This window comes from Uranotaenia lowii, chromosome 3 (assembly GCF_029784155.1).
Source record: "Uranotaenia lowii strain MFRU-FL chromosome 3, ASM2978415v1, whole genome shotgun sequence".
Classification (NCBI taxonomy): domain Eukaryota; kingdom Metazoa; phylum Arthropoda; class Insecta; order Diptera; family Culicidae; genus Uranotaenia; species Uranotaenia lowii.
The window spans coordinates 345,421,826-345,440,403 of NC_073693.1; the positions used below are offsets into that span (position 1 = coordinate 345,421,826).

An 18,578-nucleotide genomic window follows, 5' to 3' on the forward strand; every position below is an offset into this window, starting at 1 on the left:
AGGTAGAAAAAGCCCTCGACATCAATTTTGCTTCCCATCAATCAAATTTGGATTGAACGAGGAAACGCAATCCGATTTTGAGATTTTTCCAGTTAGACACAATGCTGGAAGTAAACCTATGGCTATTTGATGCTTGTGCAAAAAATTTGGCTCTGGATGAGAATCAGATTTTCACACAGGATTTCCCGAAGGCTTATCATCAGCTGCGTCGAGATTTGTGATCCTCTTACCGGAAGAATATGTTAGATAGCTGGCAAGCCATGTGTCAATATTTTATTCATTCGGAACTTTCGGCTTCATCTCCGCAAGGGAATGAATGGAAAAAAAAAATCGAGGAGCATATGTGGGATGTGGCAAAAATATTTTCACAAACTAAATCCTATGGTTGCCGTTCTCCGGATGAAGGTATTTCATCAATCCTATTTCATTGTATGTTGGAAATCAAATAGATTTGTACCGGTAAATTGAAGAATTGATGAATTTTGTCAATTCTAGGAACGCAGAGACACAGTAAAGCAAGCAAACTTGTCAAAGCTAATATCAAACATAACCCCTTTTATGCTGTAACTTCTTCTTTCTTTATTTCCAGGTTTTGACGTTGGAACGATACTCTGAACCCGGTAAGGCCCGAAAAGTAAGCAACATTTATGGAGCTAGTATTGTAAAGTTTTTAAAAGCTGATGCCAACAGTATACAGAAGAAATTTTTGGGTTTGTTTTTTCTCTCTTTAGAGTTTCACATATTTTCATTCGAATAGACGATCATTCAATCAATAAAATATTCCTCCACATTCAAGATTTACAGGGAGTCTTCACTGTCTATAGTGCTTCCATAAACGAAGAATAACTCTTGGATCTAAACCAAAATAATCTTGAGACTTCATGTAATTCAATGGTGTAAAGTTTGTAGCAACGATTCAACAGTATGTACCTAAGATAAAAGGGGCAAGATCTGGCGTTCCCACCTCTTTCTCGATCTGAGCTTCAGTGTTACTCAAATACACGTTGGGGTTTTGAATGTTCATTTGGTTTGTTTATTGGACTTGGAATATTTCAAAATACTTCTAAAACTGATAAATATATAATTAAATACATTGCTTCAACGTTTTGCATGGATTTGATTACTTTTAAACATACAGTGAGCGAAACAAGAAAAGTACCACTATATGTTATGCTTGTCAATATATGAATGACTGCAAATCAGGCCCGTGCGAAGAACCCGCTCATGGGGGGGGTTTTCAAAATTCAAAATTCAGATTTTCAAGGTTAAATAAGAATTATTCCTTTTTCAGGCAAGTCATCAATAATGTATTTAAAATGATATTCCTTATCCTGAACTAGACATTTGCTTGAAAATAAATACTAAGAAGTCAAGTTTTCAAATTGAACTTTAATTTTTTCCGAAAACACAGAAAACGTATGCGATTTAAAATATTGATTTAAAACTAGAATTTAAAGCTTCGGACAAAAGAATCATAGAAATACAATTTTAAAAAAATAACCCAGATTTTAAAAGAATCTAAATCCGAATTCAGAGATAAATTTCAGACCAAGTAAAAAATTAATCATGATTTGAAATTATTCAGCAAAACGATAATAATTCGTCTTAATCAACATTCCATTTTCTTCATTTTCAACTCAAGGCTTGATTTAAAAAATTTCCTTGTATTATTTTGAACTTAAAGAAATATTTATTCACGATTTGAATTTCAAAATCATGATTAAGGAAAAAAAAATCCATTTTGAACTTATTTATTCAAAACATTTATTCAAAAGAATTTATTCAAAACATTTACCTACTTGATGATGAAGAAGAAATTTTATTTATTTAAAGAGGGGTTTAATCACGTAGGGTCATTCTCCCTCTGACCTACTTGATGATTAAATATAATATGACACAAAGAAAAATATCTATATTATTTTAAGAGTTCCAGCGATCAAAATCAGTAATAAAATCATTTTTTATATTCAAATTCTTCCAGTTATCAGGCTAAAAAAGTTTCAAAAGGTTGAACTACGTTTTTCTATTCTTCAGAACTCAAAATTTCAGAATTAAAAAACAATGAGAAACATATTAAAATTATTTTAGATAAATTAGAAAAGGTTTGCCATTAAAATAATTAAATTTATGTGAAAATTATGAAAATAAATTGAGCAAGTTACATAAATATACTTATGAAAGGTTTTTTGAAAACCTTAAATACTCATCAAAATATGTTAATCAATTTAGATAAAAAAAATTAAAAAGTTTTTTTTCTTGATTTTTGATAAGTAGGTTTTGACAAAATTTGCTCGGATATTGCCCGGATTTTTGGACGACAATTTTGAAAAAAAATGCCCGGATTTTGCAAGGTTTTAAGAAGAATGTGATAAAGTATTTAATAAATAGTATAAATGAAGTAAAGTAGGAGACTGCTAATACTTTTTTAGCAAAAACGAAAATTACTTGTTATCTTGAGGAAATTTGATAATTGATTTGAAGACTTTATTTTTTTTTGTTTTGAAGTTTTGTTAAAAAAGAAATTTCTTAAATGATTTTTAATTATTATCAAAAGTTATTGCAAAAACCAAAGCTGTTTGACAAAAACCTAATTGCATATCTGGATTCAAGGGACCCAAATTATTCAAAAAAAGCTTTAAATTCTTCGCACCTAAGAAAAATGGTAAATTTGATGCCTTGAGTAGTTCATAAAAACTATTTTGAATATTTAGTTATGGATTCAGAAAAACGAGAAACAGGAAATACAATTGAGGCTGAAATTGGTTTCTTGAGAAATATTTAATACCAGCATAAAACTTGAGATGACTTTTACCCTTTTTTAAGAATCAAAGTGATGTATTATAAAGGCATCGGTTTTTGTTTCTATTTTAATAAATCTGTTGACTATCGTGAGTGTTCAACACCTGTCACATGGTTACCAACTTGTGATACTTAGAATTTGTATTCTTAAAATGAATTTTAAAGTTCAAATGGTTGGTTTCAAATTTTAGTTACACTTCTTATTAAAAATACGTTCCAAACACGAATTAAGGTTTTTTGTGTGTCAAGATTTGAATTTCAATACAAAAAGATAACTGAATTGCAAATCGAAATCTACAATTGATTAGATAAAAGAACGTCATATACAGTCATAAAATGAAATGTCTTAGCCCTAGAGAGTGATTTAAGACTAAATTCCGCCGGAGGCGAGCCAATTTTCTGACATGTTTGTTAACAATTATTTTTAGACGTCTTTTGGGATCAACTGATTTCCCGGTAAATTCATTTTTGTACTGAAAATTTGAGTTGAAAAAATCTCCATGGGGGGATTAAACCCCTAAACCCCCCCGTTCGCACGGCCTTGCTGCAAATCATCAAAATTTTCTTCTACCATTTGTTTTAAAATGTTCAACAGATAAATCTAGCATAAGTTTTCTTTTTTTTTAATGAAGCAATTGGGATTGAAGAGCAAAAAAAATGAAAATGGGTGCGAAATAAGAATTTTACCACTTATGTCTACAAAATCAAGATTATTTATTAAAATTTGCTATGTAAAATTTAATAATAATGCTTTCACGAGCTATTGGAATTGAACGGCATTTCTAGGCGTTTCCTAGTATTCCAAAGATTCCTCTAGCACTCAGGAACTTGACATTTGAGCTAAAATACTTGAAAACAATTGCATAATATCTTCGATAACATAAACAGAAATGCTGTAACAAACGTTCTGAGTCAATTTTGAATCAGAAAAACAGATTGGAAATCAAAAACTTTGATTTTTTTTTTTTTCAGTAAACCACTGTTTTCTAGTTTCAAGTCGTAGATAGCAGCACCATCTTGCAGTTAACACCAATTTAAGTCTCAATATCGATTTTTCGGGTCTATTCGGGCTTATATTCATTATTTCAATTTAGTTTTCCAACACAGATTTGTTGGAGTTTACACTGCAAAAGCTATTCTGGATTTTCGAAAACTCACCAGTACCAGAATTTGCCACCACCGAAGTTTCTGCTCATCTTAACTCCCAATTCAATTGCAAATCGTACCAATAATATCAATAGTCATCTGGTTCGTCATGCTCCATCGGAATGCATAATATTTTTTTGATTATCGGTCCAAGAAATTAACGTTTTAGTGACCTAATCTAAATATTTGATTAAGTCATCTTCAAATTTCCAAGGCGTTCACGTGGTGCCATGTATTTATTTCTAGACCAAAATCATCCAGCACACCTTTTCATAATCGAAAATGGGTCTCCATTCCTTTTAACAGCAAGATAGTGCTGCCATCTACGACTTAAATCTGTAAAAAGTAGTGTTGGACTGATTAAAAAAAATTATATCTTTCAACGAATAGTTAAATTTGAGCCCAAAAGTTGACTATTAAAATAGTTTGTAGTAGCATTATAATTCATTTTTAGTTAGTAAAATTAAAGAAACAATCTTGATTTAAAAAAAAAACATATGTGGTACTATTCTTATTTCGCACCTTTTTCCATATTTTTTATCCTCAACGCCAATTGCTTCATCAAAAAAAAAAGTAAACTTATGCTTGATTTATTCGTTGAACAATTTAAAACTAATGGTAGAAGAAAATGTTGATGATTTTAAATCCTTCATATTTTTACAAGGCAAACTCATAGTAGTACTTTGCTTGTTTCGCTCACTGTACATAAGAAGCAGAATTGATTTTTCGAGCTTGGAAATAGTGATCTGTTTATGTTAAAAAGTACACACTAATTTATTTTATGCAAGAGAAAACTAACTTTTACTCCAACTATGCTTAAGAAGAACACAAGTAATGTTCTAGCAAAATTGTTGTGCACCATATAAAAAACTACAATTCCAAAAGATATTCCTAGTGGTTATAACTTATTCAATGAAAGATACCGGGAATTGATAATTATGATAGCGAGTTCGAACTTTATTTCGTTCACAACTGTAGGGGAGAATAAGGATACTTGATATCTGGGGATACTGATTCCTTCGTTATACCTAGAACAGGAATGTCTAACAAACATCAAATGTTCTAGAAAAATGTGTGAAAATATTTATTCCAATATGTCAATCGTTGAAGTATAATATGAACTTCATTTTTTCAAAGCAATAGTAAACTCACAATTTTTCTAAAAATAAGTTTTTCCAAATGTATGTTATGGGTATAACCCAAGTAACAATTTAAGCTTTATTATGGTCAGCAAAATGTCGTTTGGACCATAGCATTAATCTTCATAAAAAGCTAAAGTACATTCTATAACATCACCTGGACTCTAATAAAGCCAAAATTAGGCTATTTGGCCCTATCCTAGGAACGTCATCATGACCAATCATTGTTAGTCATCAATATTGGTCACGAAAGCTTTTAAAAAGCTATTATAAAACATGTTAGAAATTTTTGTTTTTTTCGGTTCTGTCAGTTCTCGGAGTTTTTTTTTTGTTTTTTCCAGCAACCGTAATGGTTGATGAATGATGATTGCATTATTCAGATATAAATCTGGTAAAATTAATAGCTAAAAAACCAATGTTTTACCCATATAATGAGCGTCTTTTCTACTGCCAGTCAAGATTTTAGGTAAAATGTATATGAAATAGTATCTTAAAATAAATGCGCCTCGTCAAATCTGATGGTCAATCATGATGGGATTGATGGAAAAAAGGCCTGAAAAAATATTTTCCAATGCTGGCATTGTGAATCCATCAACATGGCGTCATTTTGTACCCTTCGATTTTGCAACCAACATGGCGTGAGTCAATTCATAGTTTTATTATGGTTTAATGATGACCCCAAAAAAAGCTACGATTTGACGTTTCTCTCGCAAGCAAACCAATTACACGCTAAGGTTGAGTTGCTCATTTCTGAGTTGTTAATCATTAGTACAGTAAATGAGGACAGACTTTTTGAATAAAAAGGGATTGGTTTTCAATGACCCGTGGAATAAATCATGAGTTGAAGTCAAATTTCGTTGTCTGACGCCATCTTGAAATCCAAGATGGCGGCTTCCGCTGAACTTTAAAATGGTGTAAATGACTTGAAATCGCATGAAACCCCAACAAAATGGGTATCGGGTGAAAGTGCTAAACGAGTGGAAGTCGAATTTCGCTATCCGACGCCATCTTGAAATCCAAGATGGCGGCATCGGCTCAACTTTTAATGCTTAATGCTGACAAAAAGTCGCATTAAACCACCACTATACGAGTATTGAATGAAAAGGCTAAGCTAGAAGATGTCGATTTTTTTCTTTCCGACGCCATCTTGGAATCCAAGATGGCAGCTTCCACTGAATTTAAAATGCTGTTAATCAATGAAAATCGCTTGAACACAACTTTTTTTCACGTAATACTACATTAAAACTACTATTTTAAAACAATTTAGATCATTTTAAATCACTTTTATTATTTTTTCATTATGTTTCTAATGCATTTAGAACTTTTCTTGTTTTGTTTATAGTTTTTGATTTTTTTTTTGCCATTTATGTAATTCTTTTATTCCTATCATGCTATTATGTCTAAATTTTATTGGTCTTATTCTAGCGAAAACTATAAGGTTATGTTGTTTCTGTTAACCGTCTGATTTTGGCACATGTGCCAAATTCGATGTTTCCAAAATCGAATGTTGCCAAAAACGAACGGGGTCTGTATTGTGGTAGTTTTTGTGGGATTTTCAGTCACTTACAGATTTTTAGAGAAACGCGAAAAGAGATATTTGACTTCTATCATTTAGCCTTAGCACCCAATACAATATATTTGGGAGTTTCATGCTATTTCCATTCATTTACAGTATTTTTAAGTTCAGTTGAAGCCACCATCCTGGATTTCAAGATTGCGTCAGAATGCAAAAATAAACTTTTTATAGCTTATCCCAATTGACAAATATCCATATTTTGGAGGTTTCATGCGATATTCAATGATTTAGAGCATTTTTTAAGTTTATAGAAAGCTGCCATCTTGGATTTCAAGATGGCGTAAGATAGCAATATTCGACTTCTACTCGTAAACCCCTTCACCCACTACCAATTTGGGTTTCATGTTTCATGTCATTTTAAGTCATTCACTACATTTTAAAGTTTAGCGGAAGCCGCCATCTTGGATTTCAAGATGGCGTAAGATAGCGTAATTCAACTTCTACCGGTTGATTTCTTTTAACTTATACCCCTATAATATGGGTTTTATGCGATTTTCAGTCATTTACAGTATTTTTAAGTTGAGTGGTAGCCGCCATCTTGGATTTAAGATGGCGACGGGCAACGAAATTTGACTTTACTTTCACCTTATAACCATATTATTACTTTCACCTTATAACCATATTGTGAAGGTTTCACGTTATTTTCAGTAATTTTCAGCTTTGAAAATAAAAGAGGAAGCCGCCATCTTGAATTAATGATGGCGTCAAGCAACAATTTTTTTTCCTACTATTTGGGCCCTTTCACTCAATACTCATATTGTAAAGATATTCATACCACTTTCGGTGATTTCAAGTTTTCAAAGATGTATTTTTTTAATTTAAACTCAAAACCAACACGCATAACTTACCAAAAATGTGTAAAAATGGGAGTTCCAATTCAAATATGTGCTATCTAATCTGAGCGTGTCCTGTTTTGACATTTTGATCGAGAACTGTCACTAAGTTTTATGGCGGTTTAATAATCAGGCACTGAGTGCTATTATAGAACATGCAAAAGAAAGCTTGGAGCAAACTTCTAAGTTTGTGTTTTATTATAGTTTTAAAAAAGCATTCATAACTCTTTCAAAATAACTAAAACAGTATGTTTAATAAAAGTTTTATTAGCGTTTTCAAAACCATCTGCAAACATATGGTCGAAAAAAAATATAAGCATTCTGCATGACCATAATAAAACCGTCATAAAACGAGCTGCACAAAAAAATGCTGTAATTAAACCATAATAAAACTTCCTAATGCTAGTTGGCATAATCTGTGTTACTTGGGAATTGATCCCTAGAGCCCAAAAAGATCAATTTTTCTTCGGAATGGATCGTGATCATTGGTTATCATGAAATTACTAATATCTGTCCAATAACTAATGTTGAACCAGTAATTATCTGTTAAAAAGGACTAAAATTTTTTTTTGTCTAAAAGCTAAAAAATTGCGCCTTATAGTATGCAATGACTCTTCGGCTGATACTTACAATCTTTGAAATGAGAACTTATATGGCAAAAAATATCCAAAGGACCTTTAATCTTATGATTTTACTGGATTTTCGCCTAAGGTCAGGGCACCCTGAACTAAGGATCAAGTCTCCTGTAACTTAAAAAATATCACAATTTTTAGTCTCGCGAAAATGCTTCTTGTTCATCTACGAGTTCATGTATCGTTCTAAGTTTTTGAGCATACAAACGCTGTCAGAAAAAGTAAATGACGGTAGTTGCTAATTTTTCTCCAAAAAGATATAATGAAAATAAGAAAAGGGGATCAAATATCCCCATTCTTCCCTATATATTCTAGTTTATCTGAAAGAGACTCGATTTCTCACTGATCATGTTCATTCATAAACAAAAGCTTATTCAAGCGTCTTTTTGAACTTTATGAATTCTTAAGTAGCTCGCACAATTCCAATAAAAACTTAATTTCGAATTTTGTTTTTCCTTGTCATCCTCAGTTAGAAACAATATTATAAAAAAAAAAAATATCATTAATCGATCGATCGATATTGTTCAAGTTTTGTTATTTGCGCGTGATTAACCCATTTATGGCCGCAAAAAAATCTAAGCCTGAAAACACCAACACTTGGTATTCTCTATCTCAGACACCACTGGAATAAATTCTATAAATTTAGTACCTTCGAGTTTTCGAAAGTGTCTACAATTTTGTAGAATGAAGTTCAGTGTTCGGCACAAAAGTGATAATCCGCTAGTCGCTTGTTAGTCCGCTAACTTTTTGTTAGCGGATTAATGTTGTCGCGAAGTTTTGATTAAATTAGGGAATTAAAAAGTTCTGATATATTTCGGTTCGCTAATTGAAGACCGCTAACTTCCATATATTTGTATCAATCTCACGAATTATAACTGATAGAAGTTTTTGACGTTTGGGTCATTTCACCCCGCCGCCACCCACAGTCACGGGAAATACAGATTTAAAGTAAAAAAAAATCAATTTCCTGCACACACCGTCGAAACTATGGGTTTCACTATTAACTATTATCCTATTTACTATTATTTACTAGAGATAATCTTTTCCAGGGTGCGATTGAAACCGGCAGAGGAACAAAGCGGATGTCTTTAAAAAGAAAAAAAAAACCGTTGAATTTCACAAGAATAAAATGTTTTTAATCATTTTGTGAACAAAAAATTACTGAAGTTGAAACCAAAATAGATTTAATTTCATTTGAGCCTAAATTTTAAATAATCCATCGGGGGGACTAGAACAATTAATTTTTTTGAATTTTTTTTAGCCTTTTTAATTCAAAGACAAAATCATACTAATAACTGTGAAACGCCTGTCTTACCTTTAGCGTTAACCCAACTCCATATGTCAATAACATGATTGAATAGGAAATTTCTCAGGCTACAACTTTGTAGAAGACATCAAAGTGATACAAATTGAGAAAAAACAAGTTGGAATGTCATAAACAGAGTGATAATTATTTAATTTGAAAAATCTAATGAAGCTTCTCATCACTGATTGTCTTAAGACCAGAATATTATCCAACCAACTTAGTTGTTGAGTGTAGAGTGTATTATTAGACCGCTACAAAAAATGACTTTTTTCTCTCATATGTTTTATCGATGCCTTTTGGGTCACCAAGCATCAGTGAAAAATTTGAGATTATTTGGTTGATTCCTGAGTTAGCGCAGCGCGTTTCAATTTTGTATGGAAATTTGTATGGAAGAAGAAATTTTTGCACGTAAAATTATCCAGTAAATTCAAATAAACTTGAAATGATGTTGGTCTTTAGTTTTTGGTTTTGACTATGAGCAGCTAAACATTTCATGAAAAAAGTTTCAAAATACCATTTCAAAATAAAAAAATCAGAATCCATTGAAAAGTATCTAAAAATGGCAGACTTTGCTAGCTAGATCTTCAAATAAATTCTTGAAATGTTTTTGCAAAAGTTATTTAGATCAACAAGTTCCTTAGCTATGTATAGCATTTTTGTAAAATTTTCGATTTCCATCCTACGGTTTCACAGCTTTCAAATAAGCAGTCAAAACGATAAAATTAAAAAAAAATTTTGAAAACAAATATTTTATTTAACATCTAATATCTTTTCTGGGGTACAAGTTAGGTTTATACTTTATTCACATGAAATTTACTGCAAAAATCAAGGAATATTTTTCATCCCAAGTTATATTTTTTGGAACTTCCAGAACATCTCTGGCGATTTTTGAATGAAAAATTTTGTTTTCCCATACAAATTTCCATACAAAATTAAAACTCGTTGCGCTGATTCAAGACTGGATGGATCGCTTCCAAAATTTCTATTGCTATTTCTGGCAGCAAAAACAACAACCAAAAGTTATGGGAGGTGTAAAAATTTAAGAATTTTAAATTTTCATTAGGTACATATAAATGTTTAGGATTATTATGGTCATTACTTCAGATAATCCTGAACAAATTTATGTAAAAGATTGATTTTTTAATGTAAATAAACCATTCTGAACATTTATCTACTCTACAATCAACAACTAAGTTGGTAGAATAATATTTCTGGTCTTGAAACAATCAGTGATGAGAAGCTTTATTATTTATCTCATATAGAGTAATGAATCTTCAAAATAAAAACAAAAGATGATTGAGAAAATCCGTATTTAGAATAGACTAAGAATAATCCAGCATTAGTAAATGAACCAAAGCGATATTTTGCACACAAAACATGTTTGTCAAAATTTCAAATCCCAAAACGGTGATCTTTCGGCGATCTGATAGAGGATAATTGCCTAGATTACGTGGCTCAGACAGTCTCGACGTATTATTAATGTCTATGTCTGGAAAGATTCGTCGTCAAACTTTCGAGAAACTTCTGAGAGATGGTCAATCAAAGTCCCAAGAGTTTTAATTTCGCACCTCGTTGACCCGATCCATTAATACTGACCCCTCATAATTCCCATATTCATCTCTAGAGCCACAATCAAACAAGCTATAAACGCTTTCTGGCAATTCGACGTAAGATTCACACCTTCGTCACCAAAACATATCATATCTAACCCGTCCATTCATGCGGGAGAGTCCCTCCAATTTAAATCGACCTTGCCTGTACCTTAAGCAGAGGCAGAGATTTTTCTCCTCAAAGCAGCTTCATGACAGCCACTCAAACCCATCTATCAACCATTTTTGTCGCAGTGCAAGCGAAAAAATCCAGCCTCAGTTGCGTGACATTGGAGCCTATCTGAGGTTTAATTTTTTCAAAGGAAAAGTGGAAAGCAGGGAGGGAGGAAACAATTTATGGTCGGGCATATGAACGTTTTTGTAAAAAAAAATTGACCACTTGCATGTCGCCCAAACGCGATGACGTGACGTGCGAAATTTCGCTGAATGGCCTTCAGCTAAAATAAGGCGGAAAGCCCCGGCTGTTTGTGTTTATGTTCATGTGTGACAGATGCTTCGTCGGTTCGACTTTTGACAAGTGACACCCCCACTCCTTCATTTATTGAGGCAAAGGAGGTGCGAGGGTAATTTAACGCCCAACAGACACACCGCTACGGATTTAGATGATATGCCTCGAATTGTGACAAAATGGAATTTTTGCAAAGCTTTTGTCGCTACCGGCAAATTATTTGAGCATAAATTAGACCCATTTGTCAAAATTGCTGTGCGAAAATAATCGAATAACAACAATAACAACGGCAATAAACGACTCGAACGAAAGCCCTCGGCGGATAAGTGGTGAAATGATGAAATTGCTCAGAATTTTGAGTTGACAAAAATTGATAACACCTTGTCGATCAAATCAAATCGACGAAATTGCTAAACTTACACGTGGAAATGTCCCTGTGAAACTGATCGCTATTGAAGAGAGAGGTTTTGTTGATAAAAACGATGCCGGTGCTTCTCCTAAAGATGTATAGAAATAAAACAAAAACTTCCTGTCAGCTTCATGCTTCAGTCTTTGATCCGACAGGCGAGAAATAACTGTTATGGTTCATTTTTACAGCCTGACATGTGTTAAACTCTACATCGCTTTGATTTTTGCCCATTAAAAAGGTCAGTTTTGTTGAATTTTTTTATAAAAATAATAAAAACTAAAAAATCATTTCGTAACGTTTAGTAACAAAATGACTTTTCTTACTCCTTGTAACAACTTTACCACTTCAGTTAGGAGTTTAAGTATGGGAGAGTGGGGAATCATGGGCCACTTTTTTTTTATGAAAGTTCGAAGTCGAGTGGCACAGCGCTTGCACGCTTTTTCTAGAGAATTACCAACGGTATCTATTTAATTTTTTTAATACGAACCGCATAATTTCCATTTAAATGAGAGACTTTTAAAACTAAATTTTTCAAATTTTTAGGAGCAGCGGTTTTTTTTTGTCTTCCTTCCGAAGAAGTAAAACAATTTCTAGTGATGAACAATGAATGCTTTATTTTTGGGAAAGAACATTTATCCAAGTAACAAATTAGCAACAGAATAAAAAAAGTGAAAAATTGAATTGAATTGTTCTAATATGTATTTTAATTTTATAATGAACTTGATTTGAGATTAAAATTCAACATCATTCACCTGGAACCTCTTCGAAATGCCAACTGCAGCTTGAGCTTCAGCTTATCCATTAATATAAAATACCACGCTTGTTTTAAATCTGAAATTTTATCTTTATTTCTTCAGGGAGATCTCGAACGAACATGGAAACATTTTTGTAAACTGATACAGTATTGTTCCACAAATGGCCATTTGCTTGATAAGTTTTTTAAGGGAGCCCTCCTTCCTCTTCCCATCGGAGGGTTATTGAATAATAATAGAAATATTTCTCGTAGCCAAGTAACCCTCGTCAAATTTGGTAACAATAAAGTTACACAAAAGTAATACAAAAAAGTGTGATGGGAGCCCCTACCCTCCTATAATTTCCTCCATAAAAAAATCTCGTTTCCATATACTCTCCAACGAAATTGGATTTCATTTGCGAGTTTAGCACTCGAGTTATGCCAATACAAAAGCATAGTTCTTTTAGAACAGTAGTGAATGCATGTATCTCAAAAACTATTCGTTCGATCGAAATACTTTCTATGAAGGAACTGAAGGTAATCTTATGATAAATTATGAAAAATTTAAAAAAATGATTATGTATCGTTTTTTGTGAGATATATGTCTATCTTATTCTTGGTAACTCCCATCGGCCGGCTCACACTGTTTTCAGTCATTATTTTGATCAGTTTTACAAACTTATACTTCGTCTAATCTGTATTTTAGGTGGTTGCATTCTCCTCTTTCAATTTCTGCCACTTTTCGGTCCAATACTTCTCTTTTCAAAGAAGCTGAGGGCAATTTAGTAGATTCAGCTGTTTGCTAATTAACATAACTTGATTATTTCTGAGCCACTTTGAAACGTTTTAAAAAATTCTACTCGCAAAATCTGACAATAACGAAGTAAAACCATTATGAGATTGAACTTTAAGTATAATCGGTTAGTATAGATCGGAGGTTGCAAAGGGTATCTACAAGATTACTCATTTTCGTTTTGAAAATTGTTGTTTTTTTCCACAGGAGCATAACCTTGGCAAATCATTATATTTTATTCAAAACAACCAGCAAATACATATTTTAATATGCTAGAGACATTGCCACGAGTAAACATGGTATAGGATTCAATCGCTTGGATTTGTTTGAAATAGGGTTTTTCATAAATTTTGTCGTCCATCAGAAATCATCTGTCCCATTGCCTCGGTACCAGCTTACGAGCTCTGGAACTAGAAAAAAATTGTTGTTTGAGGTTATGTTTTAATGACTCATTACTAGGCAACACTTTCAGCTTATCGGAAATTTTTTTGGACATTTCAGCAATCTACACCGAGTTTTTCGCTTATACAAAATTTAAAAATGCTGATATGAAACTTGACTTCCTTGACTTCCCCTTTACCGTAATTGCCGATCACTCCAATGTTTGATTTGAACTTTGTGGACATTTTTGACAGTGTTTGCATACTTTTCTATCACTTACACACAGTAATTTTTTGGGTAATCAACGGTTTTGTCAGCTATCAATTTTATAATGACGGATTTTGGAGGAAACTGTGCAAAATTATTTTTTTTCTTACATCGTAAATATCTCAAAAACGCGTTAATTTAAAGTTTTGGAAAATAGAGGTCTGATAGTTCTTTTCACAGGCAACAAAATGCTGTAAAATGCCCGATTACTAGTGAATGAGCTATCAGCAAAAGAAAAGAAAGTATCCCATTTCTAAAAGAACTAAGCTTCATTATATGGATGCCCCCCTCCCCCTTTAACATTTAACCACTGGAAGCAGTTTTTAGCATCCTATAATCATAGAATCATTTTATTCCATTAGCCTTATTACTGAATCTCCTTTCCATAGCAAAATACCAGTTATGTTTTTAAGTAATGTCAAAAAATTGTATGGGAGTCCCTATCCTGCGTCCTATCTTCCCACTGGAATGATCATGGAAACATGTGTCCTACCCAAATATCCTACCTTGCAAAATTTGAATGCACTTGCCTAATAATTTCTCGATATATTTGACAAAAGTTGTATGGAAGTCATCAAACCATGATAGGAACCTTCCCCTTCTCAATAGCACCATTCACTCAAATCAGTGCAGTAGTTTCCGAGAGGGGGCGGACATTCGGCCGCTGGGCCAAATGGGTTAAAAGGCCGACGGATGTTCGGCCGAATAGGACAATGAGCGGAAGGTTATTTGGCCGAATATTATTTGGCCGAATGGATGTTAGGCGGAATGGTCAATAGGCCGAATAGTCCTCGGGCCGAATGGTCGTAAGGCCGAATGAATGCTAGAAGTTCGTTAGGCCGAATGGTTGTTGGGCTGAATGGTCGTTGGGCTGAATTTATGCTTGTCCTATAAAACATATTATCGCTTTTTTGCATGTTAGGCCGAATGGTCTTTAGGCCGAATAGTCATCGGGCCTTGCTTCCATTCGGACTGATGACCATTCGGCTTTGTGACCTTTCGGCCTAGCATGCAGACAATTGTAAAAGATTTCTTATTGACTTAGCAACCATTCATGACGATCATTGAGCCTAATGACCATTAGGCCTAACGACCATTCGGCCAGTGACCATTCGTTCGAACATCCTTTCGGTCTTGCGTCCTTTCGGCCTAATGGTTTAATAACCGTCGGTCGAATAATCCATTTTGGCCTAGATAGCCCATTCGGCCTAACGTCCATCAGCCGAATAACCTTCGGCCGAATGGCTTTCGGCCTCATGACTTTCGATCAAATGACACAGCCTCATTTCCGAGTCTATAGGGAATATGTAGACTTGCTGACCCGATGTGCTTTGCTACACCTTTCAAAAATAAATAAAATTTTTAAACATTATTCAAATTTTTATTGTACTGTGGGCATTATTTTAAATCAAATTACAACATTATTCAAAAGTACCCGCTTTAAAATGAGAGCTTCAGCTAAGGTTTCGAATTGCAATACAAAGCCAATTTAAACTAATTTTCTTATTCTTGATCTATAACTTTGTAATCAAGATTTGAAAATTTCAATCTGTTCTTTAATTATTGAATTGATACAAATTCCCCCCCATTTCGACATTCCTTTGCCAAAATGGCTCACGAACTAAACCATAGAAATATTTTAAGTATCTTAAAAACGTCACATGCCACTTTTGGCTCCATTTGTTTGATATGAGTTTTCGAGTTACGTCAAATAAAATATGTAAAAAACCTGCCTCTTTCTTCTCGATTCCGCCCTGAAACGGAGGGTCCCAATTTTTTTTAATCTGTGTAACTTATAAAATATGTTCCCATTTGCTTGAAATGTTTTCGATTGATGCAAATAAAAACCTGTAAGAGAACCCCCGCCTACTATTCTGAATTACTTATTTAAGCATCGCAGTAGACTCATTTTATAACTTAACGATTAAAATTCGACTTTCCTACGAGAAATTAGAAAATGTTCTCTTTTTTCTGTGGGGAAGAAAATGATCCTTTTTCATATAATCCCAACCACTACAGTTACTATTTAGAAGCTGCAAAGATAAAAAAAAAACCGTGGATCAATCGAACCAACAGGATGAACTTATTCAAGTTATTTCAGGCTGCTTCATTTATTGGTGGGATTGTTCGATTTTGAATTGTTTACAAATAATTTCATACATTTCATAAAATATATATTTTTTTTTTATATCATTTACATATTTCGTCAATCCAGGCTCTCCAATACGAGTATCTTTTGCAAAACCTATATCTAAAATTGTTTTATGGGTCGTAAAATGTGTCCACGATGAAATTGCCACACACAAAATTGATTCGCAAAATTCGAGTTTTCATCCGATTGCCGTCAAACTTTCATTGATTGAAAAATAACTATTGAACTTCAGTTTAACATTTTACTCTTATTTTATATACAGTCCATATGTCCGCACCTTGGCATCCTAGGTTTTGATCAAATTTGCCAGGATGTTGCCCGAATTTTGGTCAACAATTTTGGAATCAAATGACCGGAATTTACCAGGTTTTCAGTTAAAATAGCCCGAAATGGCCCATTGGTGCATTCTGGGGAAATATTTTTTCTAGGAATTGGTTCATTCTGGGCGAAAGTTTTCGAGTAAACGAGATACAATCCCATAAAAAATGTTTGAAAATTGTAGTTTTTCTCGACAAAAAAAATAAAAATTAAAAACTGTTAAAGAAGAAATTTTTTAAAACTCTTCAACTGCTTTTCCTGTTCCCTATTTTTCCTAAGGATCTTAATTTTAAAGGGTTACTGAAAGAGTGTCCTTTAGCTTGCTTGATTTAGAATTGGAAAAAAAAAAACATTTGCCTCTATTGCAGTTATTTATTATTGGATCCCAAATCTTTTTTCATTCAAATGTAGCATTTTCTTCTTTTAAAAAAATACGAGTAAAAGTATTTTTCACGGTTTCCAAGAAATTCTCAATTTTTTTCCTGAAACTCGGCTCATTAGGCGTCGCACACCTTCTTCGTCCATCGTTTTAACTATCTTATTCTACCAGCTCTTCGCCTTGAGTCTCCTCTTCATGATTACCCAGTATTTCTCAATAAGGTGGAACTGGGGGCATTTGAGTGAGACAAGGTTTTTCGGAACAAACTTGATCCTTTTCTCTGCATATGACTCTTGAACGCCTTTGCTGTAATGAAAGCTTGCCAAATCTGGCCAAAACCTCACGGGATGGTCATGGGATCGAATGAACAGCGAAATTGATTTTTGGAGACACTCTTTTTGGTATAGTTCCGACGCCATTGTCTCATTTGTAACGAAAACTTTCTTTTTTTTTCTTAGCTGCAAATGCCCTACCAAATCATAATTTTTTGTGCTAATTTGTCGGAAAAAACAAATTAAAAATTAAATAATAGGTAGCGCTAAAAAATTCCGGGAATTCCTGAAGCCAATTAAAAATTGCTAAATTATTAACATTTTACACGATTCAAATTCAGAAATAGATCAAATTGGGCAAGGAAAATGATAGTCCTACCTTGATATATGGCCTAGACTTATAATTTTGTTTTTATAAAAACTGGTTAACACATTGAATTTGGAAAATGTTTTTGTTGTGAATATGTGAAATATGTGAAATAATGTTGATTTTTCCATTTTCAATTCTTCCTGGGATCCCAAGAACTCTCGGGAAAAGGATCGTCATATTTCCCGATTCAAGGGAACGCTAAAATGGCCGGGAAAGCGACACTCTAGTTACTGACCGACCCTTAAAATGAATCCATGAATTTGATGATTTCAAGGCATTTTGAGACAATCAGGAAATATTCACAGTAGTCATTGCCGTGAAACATGAGCGATTTCCTCCTCCACAAAGTGTTAAAAAATGACGTTGCAACGGTGATGTTCCTACAATGAATGCCTACATTTAATACAATTTGACAAATTCTTCCAAAATCTCCGAAACATTCCAAAATCTTCATCCAGTACGATCATTGTGACGAAATTATGCGAAGGACTCCCATATTTTGCTCTTGAAACCTTGACGAAATGGTGTCATTTTGATGCAAAAACAAACCTTCCGGCGTTGGTTATTTTCTCTCACAAATGTTTAAGTCACGATCTGCCAAATTAGATTTTCTATTTGCCAAAAATGTGTTGTACTCTGGATTGACAGTAACTCTTAATACAGTCATTACTTAATGTTTGAACCACCTCGAGTTGCCCAATTACGTAAGGCGAGAATAATATTTCATGTGCAGGAAAACAAAAAAATAGTCTCTGAACCAAAACAAAAAAAAAATATGGACAACCACTTTAAGCAGAGCTTAAACATCACGAAAATAATCTCCGAACTGACCTCTTTCTTCATGTCAACATGACCTCCATACTTGTTTCTTTTTTTTTTTTTTGCTCAAAAACATGACCAGTGTCAATTTAAGTGGGCTTGTGCAAGTACATAAGAGTAAGTAAGTAAGTAAGTATGACGACCTTTCCTCTCATCTGTTTACTTTTTTCGGATCTGCCCCTTGTAGTATATCGGT

At 33.3% G+C, this 18,578-nt stretch overlaps 1 protein-coding gene across 3 annotated transcripts in view; it reads left to right on the top strand.

Annotated features, from left to right (window-relative positions):
• LOC129751947 (UDP-glucosyltransferase 2) overlaps positions 1-18,578 on the top strand; it is a 184,376-nt gene that overhangs the window by 57,779 nt on the left and 108,019 nt on the right. For 2 of the 3 annotated variants that reach the window (XM_055747737.1, XM_055747738.1), the window contains one exon: positions 590-620. The gene's annotated coding sequence lies outside the window, so the exon portion shown is untranslated. Of the gene's footprint in view, positions 1-589; positions 635-18,578 lie in introns of all 3 variants that reach the window. The other variant, XM_055747739.1, reaches the window with a different exon arrangement.